Below are 9376 nucleotides of genomic sequence, written 5' to 3'. Positions count from 1 at the left end.
AGTTCCACCACTTAAAAAGATGAGGCGTCTGTAATTTACATCATAGGTAGACCTCAACTATGGGAGACAAACTGAGAAAAAAAAATCCAGAAAATCACATTGTCTGTTTTTTTTAACATTTTATTTGCATATTATGGTGGAAAATAAGTATTTGGTCAGAAACAAAATTTCATCTCAATACTTTGTAATATATCCTTTGTTGGCAATGACAGAGGTCAAACGTTTTCTGTAAGTCTTCACAAGGTTGCCACACACTGTTGTTGGTATGTTGGCCCATTCCTCCATGCAGATCTCCTCTAGAGCAGTGATGTTTTTGGCTTTTCGCTTGGCAACACGGACTTTCAACTCCCTCCAAAGGTTTTCTATAGGGTTGAGATTTGGAGACTGGCTAGGCAACTCCAGGACCTTGAAATGCTTCTTACGAAGCCACTCCTTCGTTGCCCTGGCGGTGTGCTTTGGATCATTGTCATGTTGAAAGACCCAGCCACGTTTCATCTTCAATGCCCTTGCTGATGGAAGGAGGTTTGCACTCAAAATCTCACGATACATGGCCCCATTCATTCTTTCATGTACCCGGATCAGTCGTCCTGGCCCCTTTGCAGAGAAACAGCCCCAAAGCATGATGTTTCCACCACCATGCTTTACAGTAGGTATGGTGTTTGATGGATGCAACTCAGTATTCTTTTTACCCCAAACACGACAAGTTGTGTTTCTACCAAACAGTTCCAGTTTGGTTTCATCAGACCATAGGACATTCTCCCAAAACTCCTCTGGATCATCCAAATGCTCTCTAGCAAACTTCAGACGGGCCCGGACATGTACTGGCTTAAGCAGTGGGACACGTCTGGCACTGCAGGATCTGAGTCCATGGTGGCGTAGTGTGTTACTTATGGTAGGCCTTGTTACATTGGTCCCAGCTCTCTGCAGTTCATTCACTAGGTCCCCCTGCGTGGTTCTGGGATTTTTGCTCACCGTTCTTGTGATCATTCTGACCCCAAGGGGTGGGATTTTGCGTGGAGCCCCAGATCGAGGGAGATTATCAGTGGTCTTGTATGTCTTCCATTTTCTAATTATTGCTCCCACTGTTGATTTCTTCACTCCAAGCTGGTTGGCTATTGCAGATTCAGTCTTCCCAGCCTGGTGCAGGGCTACAATTTTGTTTCTGGTGTCCTTTGACAGCTCTTTGGTCTCTTCACCATAGTGGAGTTTGGAGTCAGACTGTTTGAGGGTGTGCACAGGTGTCTTTTTATACTGATATCAAGTTTAAACAGGTGCCATTACTACAGTAATGAGTGGAGGAAAGAGGAGACTCTTAAAGAAGAAGTTACAGGTCTGTGAGAGCCAGAAATCTTGATTGTTTGTTTCTGACCAAATACTTATTTTCCACCATAATATGCAAAAAAAATTATAAAAAAAACAATGTGATTTTCTGGATTTTTTTTTCTCAGTTTGTCTCCCATAGTTGAGGTCTACCTATGATGTAAATTACAGACGCCTCTCATCTTTTTAAGTGGTGGAACTTGCACTATTGCTGACTGACTAAATACTTTTTTGCCCCACTGTATATCTATATGTGTGTAGTGACATATGTCTAGGGTTATATGTGTGACTAGTGATAATGTAACATCTGTCCTGAAGGCAAGTCGCACCCAGGTGTTAATAGGTACTTCCTTGGGACTAGTAGAAATTCTGTCTCCATATCCCACCAGGAGGTCTAGCTATGGCCAAGAAGAAAGGAACGCTTGACACCCCCTAGTGCTTGGAGGGGAGATGCTAATTGCGGCTTGAGGGTTAGCTATCCCTGGGAACCACCTCACAAGTGTCTCCAGAGGAAAATAATATATATTCATTAGTAGAGCGGCCGTGGCCCAATCAATAAGACTTCAATTATGATATTAACCTGGGAGGCCGGTCTAGAAACCTGACCTCAGACCAAAGTTATAAATTTAGGCTGCAGACAGAAAATTGTGTTCACATGATGGGGGCAGCCTGAGAAGCTGGTGTGATCCAATCTACATTCTTCCTTCCCTCAGGGAGCAGAAGCAACTACCAGTTAGATAATTTCTGTAAGTTCTCCTCTTTATACGGTTTTGCATAAGTTGTATGACTTTTTATTATCATATTTTTATACCTTTTTCTTATTGTAAGCATTGAACCTTTTGTTATTAAAGTATAAAACTTTGACAAGTTGAACCTTGAATGTTCTAAAAGAATCCATAGCCTAAAGGTGTGTGAGCCTTATGAGTGATAGACATATTTTTATTAGTATTGTTAGTTCCGGGACTCATCGCCCGTGCATTCGATGAGTGGTGGCAGCGCTTATGAGCGGGTGTGTGGCCTGGGTTGGTGTGTGATTTATGCTCCCATTACAGCATAGGACAGAGGTTGAATGCTGGGACTGAGAGTGGGGAGATAGATTAACCCTTGCAGGCACAACCCCAAGTCACGTGTGAGAGCAGACATGTGATGAATATAGGACACCACGGAGAAGGGATCTGTGACACAGGTGTCACTATAGGGAACTAATAAATACAAGTGTGCACAGCCTCACCAGCAGGTGTCACTATAGGGAACTGATAAACACGGGTGCACAGCTTCACCGGAATAAGGGGCAGGAGTCTGGAGAACAAGGGGCAGAGGTCTGGGCAGGGCTACCACTAGGAATTTCAGGGCCCAATACTGGCAAAATGTTTGGGGTCCCCATGACACTCTGCCCAGGTTTCCCCTCGAACTGTCCACAGTCAAAAGATATTTTTTTAAGCAGCCACCACGACAAGGTAAGCTCTTTTGGCCGGGCCCTACTCTACTCTAACCTATTAAACATTTCTTAAAATATCCAATACAATTTAGGTTTATTTGTATTTATTTTTAAATTTTTAAAATGACCAATAATATCACACACAGGGGATAAATACCACTGCACCATGACCCGACCACATATTACCACCACATAGTGACCAAATAATAGCACATACAAGGAACAAATACAGCCACACCATGGCCGGACAACATATTACCACTACATAGTGACTGAATACTGCAATACTGATCATTAATAAAAAACACAATACTAATATCACCATAAGTACCATTATACACAGGAGCTCTGTATATAGTGTAAAGGTAATACAGTGATCACTGGTGACATTATACACAGGAGCTTTGTATATAGTGTAAAGGTAATACAGTGATCACCAGAGATATTATACACAGGAGCTCTGTATATAGTGTAAAGGTAATACAGTGATCACCGGTGACATTATACACAGGACTCTGTATACAGTATACAGTGTATGCTGTCAGTGTACAGGTAACACACTGACTCACCAGTGACCTCTCTAGCTGAAGTCCTTGATCTTTGCTTTTCATCTTCATCCAGCACAGACTGCCATCACTTCTTCCAGCCAGGACTTCTCTGCAGGAAATAACACAGTTATCTAGAGCTCCGCTTGCAGAACAGATTACTTAATTTTTTATTTCCCAAATTCTAAACTACACCAGTTGAAGAAAAAAAGGTGACAATGTTGCTCTGCACAGTAACAGGACTGCCCCCCATTTAAAACAGTATCCTCAAAAAATAAAGTAAATAAATCACTGCAGTAATAATATTTCCCATCTTGGCCCCTGTGTGTCTCATTCCTGGCTCCAGCCTTATGTTCTCCCATCCTCCCTCCCATTTGATGCCCCATCTATCCCATGATCCTGCCCCATCTATCTCATGCTCCTGCCCCATCTATCTCATGATCCTGCCCCATCTATCTCATGATCCTGCCCCATCTATCTCATGAACCTGCCTCATCTGTCTCCATCATATCCATCCTGCCCCATGATCCTGCACTATGTGTCTCCAGTCCTGACCCCGTGTCTCCCATCCTGAGCCGGGCTGCTTTCTATAAATTAATAAAACCCTTTCTCCTTACCTGGCCGTGCTGCGGAGAAGTTTCCTCCCGGCGTTCCAAGTGCGCACTTGCTGGTGAATGACAATGACGTCATACGCCGCTGACGTCAGCTGCCAGCCTCTGATTGGCTGAGAGCTTTAACTATTGCCATGCGAGCCCGGGCCTGCATGGCAATAGAGTTTAACTGAACCTGCGTCTCGGATGCAGGTTCAGCTACTGCAGCGGCAGAATCCTGCCGCTGGGGCCCGATCAGCAGAAGAGACGGGGTTCGATGCGGGCCCCCTCTGCTGATCCGGCCCCATACGCCAGTCAGAGCAGTAATGCCCTGATGGTGGCCCTGGGTCTGAGGGAATAAGGGGTCGGGAGTGCAGAGAATAAGGGGGCGGGAGTGCGGAGAATAAGCAGCGGGAGTGCGGGGAATAAGAGGCGGGAGTGTGGAGAATAATCGCCACTCGCCACAGCTAAACAAACCTACTTCTTATCTCTCATATCCTCTCTGTCTCACAACCCTAAACAGTTATTCAACACCTTCAACTCTCTCCTCCGTCCCCCAGCACTTCCTCCCTCCCCAATCATCTCAGCTGAAGACTTTGCCTCATTTTTTAAGCAGAAGATTGAGAACATCAGAGACAGTTTTAGTCGACAACCCCCAGAGCCCTTCCTCCCAACTTCCCAGCCCTCCACCTCGAAAACCAACTTCTCCACCATTACAGAAGATCAACTCTCCACTCTACTCTCAAGATCGCATCTCACCACCTGTGCACTTGACCCGATCCCATCCCACTTCATCCCAAACCTCACCACAGTCTTCATCCCAACCCTAACCCGTCTCTTCAACCTATCACTAACAACTGGTGTTTTCCCCTCAAGCTTTAAACATGCCTCCATCACACCTATCCTCAAAAAGCCCTCTCTTGACCCATCCTCTGTATCTAGCTATCGCCCTATATCACTTCTCCCCTATGCCTCAAAACTACTAGAACACGTCTACCCTGAACTGTCCTCCCATCTATCTTCCTGCTCCCTTTTCGACCGCTTACAATCAGGCTTCCGGTCACACCACTCCACTGAAACTACCCTAACTAAGGTCACCAATGACCTATTAACCACCAAGAGCAAGCGACACTACTCTGTCCTCCTCCTCCTGGACCTGTCGGCTGCCTTTGACACAGTAGACCATTCCCTATTACTACAGCCCCTCTCATCCCTTGGCATCACAGACTTGGCCCTATCCTGGATCTCATCATACCTAACAGACCGGACATTCAGCGTCTCCCACTCACACACCACCTCCTCACCTCGCCCCCTATCAGTTGGAGTCCCACAAGGTTCAGTCCTAGGGCCCCTGCTCTTCTCCATTTACACCTTTGGCCTGGGACAGCTCATAGAATCTCACGGCTTTCAGTATCACCTCTATGCTGATGACACACAGATCTACATCTCTGGACCAGAGATCACCTCCCTACTAACCAGAATCCCTCAATGTCTGTCCACTATTTCATCCTTCTTCTCCGCTAGATTTCTAAAACTTAACATGGACAAAACAGAATTCATCATCTTTCCCCCATCTCACGCGACCCCCCCAACGAACCTATCCATTACTGTGCATGGCTGCCCACTCTCCCCTGTCCCACAAGCTCGCTGCCTCGGGGTAATCCTTGCTGCTGATCTCTCCTTCAAACCACATATCCAAGCCCTTTCCACTTCCTGCCAACTTCAAAAATATTTCACGGATCTGTACATTCCTCAACCAAGAATCTGCAAAAACCCTAGTCTATGCCCTCATCATCTCTCGCCTGGACTACTGCAACCTCCTGCTCTGTGGCCTCCCCTCTAACACTCTTGCACCCCTCCAATGTATTCTAAACTCTGCTGCCCGACTAATCCACCTGTCCCCCCGCTATTCCCCGGCCTCTCCCCTCTGTCAATCCCTTCACTGGCTCCCCATTACCCAGAGACTCCAGTACAAAACCCTAACCATGACATACAAAGCCATCCACAACCTGTCTCCTCCATACATCTGTGATCTCGTCTCCCGGTACTTACCTACACGCAACCTCCGATCCTCACAAGATCTCCTTCTCTACTCCCCTCTTATCTCCTCTTCCCACGACCGACCGCATACAAGTCTTCCCCCGTGCTTCCCCCATACTCTGGAACCCTCTACCCCAAAACATCAGACTCTCGCCTACCATCGAAACCTTCAAAAAGAACCTGAAGACCCACATCTTCCGACAAGTCTACAACCTGCAGTAACCACCGATCGACCAAACCGCTGCATGACCAGCTCTATCCTCGCCTACTGTATTCTCACCCATCCCTTGTAGATTGTGAGCCTTCGCGGGCAGGGTCCTCACTCCTCCTGTATTCTCACCCATCCCTTGTAGATTGTGAACCCTCGCGGGCAGGGTCCTCACTCCTCCTGTATCCTCACCCATCCCTTGTAGATTGTGAGCCTTCGCGGGCAGGGTCCTCTCTCCTCCTGTACCAGTTGTGACTTGTATTGTTTAAGATTATTGTACTTGTTTTTATTATGTCTACCCCTCCTCACATGTAAAGCGCCATGGAATTAATGGCGCTATAATAATAAATAATAATAATAATCTACTATATAATTGTCTAAGGGTCACTCCCGTCTTTCTGTCCTTCTGTCTGTCCTTTCTGTCACGGATATTCATTGGTTGCGGCCTCTGTCTGTCATGGATTCCAAGTCGCTGATTGGTCTCGCCAGCTGCCTGTCATGGCTGCCACGACCAATCAGCGACGGCCACAGTCCGATTAGTCCCTCCATACTCCCCGCAGTCACTGCTCACACAGGGTTAATGCCAGCGGTAACGGACCGCGTTATCCCACGGGTAACTCACTCCATTAACGCTGCTATTAACCCTGTGTGACCATGTTTTTACTATTGATGCTGCCTATGCAGCGTCAATAGTAAAAACATCTAATGTTAAAAATAACAAAAAAAAACATTATATACTCACCTTCCGCCGCCTTTCCCGCTCCTGGCTACGCTCCGGTGACCGCTCCATGCAAGCGGCAGCTTCCGGTGGCAAGGATGGTATGGGAGAAGGACCTGCCATGATGTCACGGTCATGTGACCACGACGTCATCACAGGGCCTGCGCGAGAAGGACCTTCCATGACGTCACGGTCATGTGACCGCGACATCATCACAGGTCCTGCGCGCCTGCGCAAGAAGGACCTGCCATGACGTTATGGTCATGTGACCGAACTACAATGGGCCCTCGGAAGATGAGTATCTGTTTATTTTTTAACCTGTAACATACGTAGCTGGGCAATATACTACGTGGCTCTGTGCTGTATACTACGTCGCTGTGCAATATACTACGTAACTGGGCAATATACTACGTGGCTGGGCAATATACTATGTCACTGGGCAATATACTACGTGACTGGGCAATATACTACGTCGCTGGGCAATATACTATGTGGCTGGGCAATATACCACGTCACTGGGCAATATACCACGTCACTGGGCAATATACCACGTCACTGGGCAATATTCTACGTGAATGGGCAATATACTACGTGACTGGGCAATATACTACGTGACTGGGCAATATACTACGTGGCTGGGCAATATACTACGTGACTGGGCAATATACTACGTGGCTGGGCAATGTAATACGTGGCTGTGCAATATACTACGTGGCTGGGCAATATACTACGTGGCTGGGCAATATACTACTTGGCTGGGCAATATACTACGTGGCTGGGCAATATACTACGTGACTGGGCAATATACTACGTGGCTGTGCAATATACTACGTGGCTGGGCAATATACTACGTGGCGGTGCAATATACTACGTGGCTGGGTAACATACTACGTGGGCATGCATATTCTAGAATACCCGATGCGTTAGAATCAGGCCACCATCTATTCTACTATATAATTGTCTAAGGGTCACTTCAGTCTGTCTGTCTGTCTGTCATGGATATTCATTGGTCGCGGCCTCTGTCTGTCATGGAAATCCAAGTTGCTGATTGGTCGTGGCAAAACGCCCACGACCATTGCCACGACCAAACAGCGACGAGCACAGTCCGGCGGCAAAATGGCTGCTCCTTCCTCCCCGCAGTCAGTGCCCGCTCCATACTCCCCTCCAGTCAGCCCTCACACAGGGTTAATGGCAGCGTTAATGGACCCCGTTACGCCGCGGTGTAATGCACTCCATTAAGGCAGCTATTAACCCTGTGTGACCAACTTTTTACTATTGATGCTGCGTATGCAGCATCAATAGTAAAACGATCTAGTGTTAAAAATAATAATAATAATAAAAAAAGGTTATTCTCACCCTCCGACGTGGCACCCTGTCCTCGGCAGTGCAAGAGGCAGGTTCCGGTGCCAAGGATGCTATGCGAGAAGGACCTGCCATGACGTCACGGTCATGTGACCGTGACGTCATCACAGGTCCTGCGCTCATACCAACCCTGGGACCGGAAGCACCGCACACAGGCTCCAGGACTACAAGGGGCCTTCGGAACGTGAGTATATGTTTATTTTTTATTTTAAGTCTTTTTTGACCACGCATATAGTGCCCACATTGCTATATACTACGTGGGCTGTGTTACATACTGCAAGGGCTGCGTTATATACTACATGGCTGCTATGTACTACGTGGGCAGTGTTATATACTATGTGGGCAATGTTATATACTGCGTGGGCTGTGTTATATACTGTTTGGGCTGTGTTATATACTGTTTGCGCCGTGTTATATACTGCGTGGCCTGTATTAACGCATCGGGTATTCAAGAATATGTCATGGCCTGTGCTATATACTATGTGGCTGGTATATACAAACATATTCAAGAATCCCCGATGCGTTAGAATCGGGCCACCATCTAGTAATAATAATAATGGGCAGAAGTGTGGAGAATAAGGGGTGGGAGTCTGGAGAATAAGGGGCGGGAGTCTGGAGAATAAGAGGAGGGAGTCTGGAGAATAAGGGGCGGGAGTCTGGGGAATAAGGGGCAGGAGTGTGGAGAATAAGGGGCAGGAGTGTGGAGAATAAGGGGCAGGAGTGTGGAGAATAAGGGGCGGGATTGTGGAGAATAAGGGGCGGGATTGTGGAGAATAAGGGGCGGGAGTGTGGAGAATAAGGGGCGGGAGTCTGGGGAATAAGGGGCAGGAGTGTGGAGAATAAGGGGCAGGAGTGTGGAGAATAAGGGGCAGGAGTGTGGAGAATAAGGGGCGGGATTGTGGAGAGTAAGGGGCGGGAGTGTGGAGAATAAGGGGCGGAGTGTGGAGAATAAGGGGCGGAGTGTGGAGAATAAGGGGCGGGAGTGTGGAGAATAAGGGGCGGGAGTGTGGAGAATAAGGGGCGGGAGTGTGGAGAATAAGGGGCGGGAGTGTGGAGAATAAGGGGCGGGAGTGTGGAGAATAAGGGACGGGAGTGTGGAGAATAAGGGGCGGGAGACTGGAGAATAAGGGGCGGGAGTCTGGAGAATAAGGGGCG

This window comes from Ranitomeya imitator, chromosome 6 (assembly GCF_032444005.1).
Source record: "Ranitomeya imitator isolate aRanImi1 chromosome 6, aRanImi1.pri, whole genome shotgun sequence".
Lineage (NCBI taxonomy): Eukaryota > Metazoa > Chordata > Amphibia > Anura > Dendrobatidae > Ranitomeya > Ranitomeya imitator.
Note: the sequence above shows the minus strand (reverse complement) of the source record.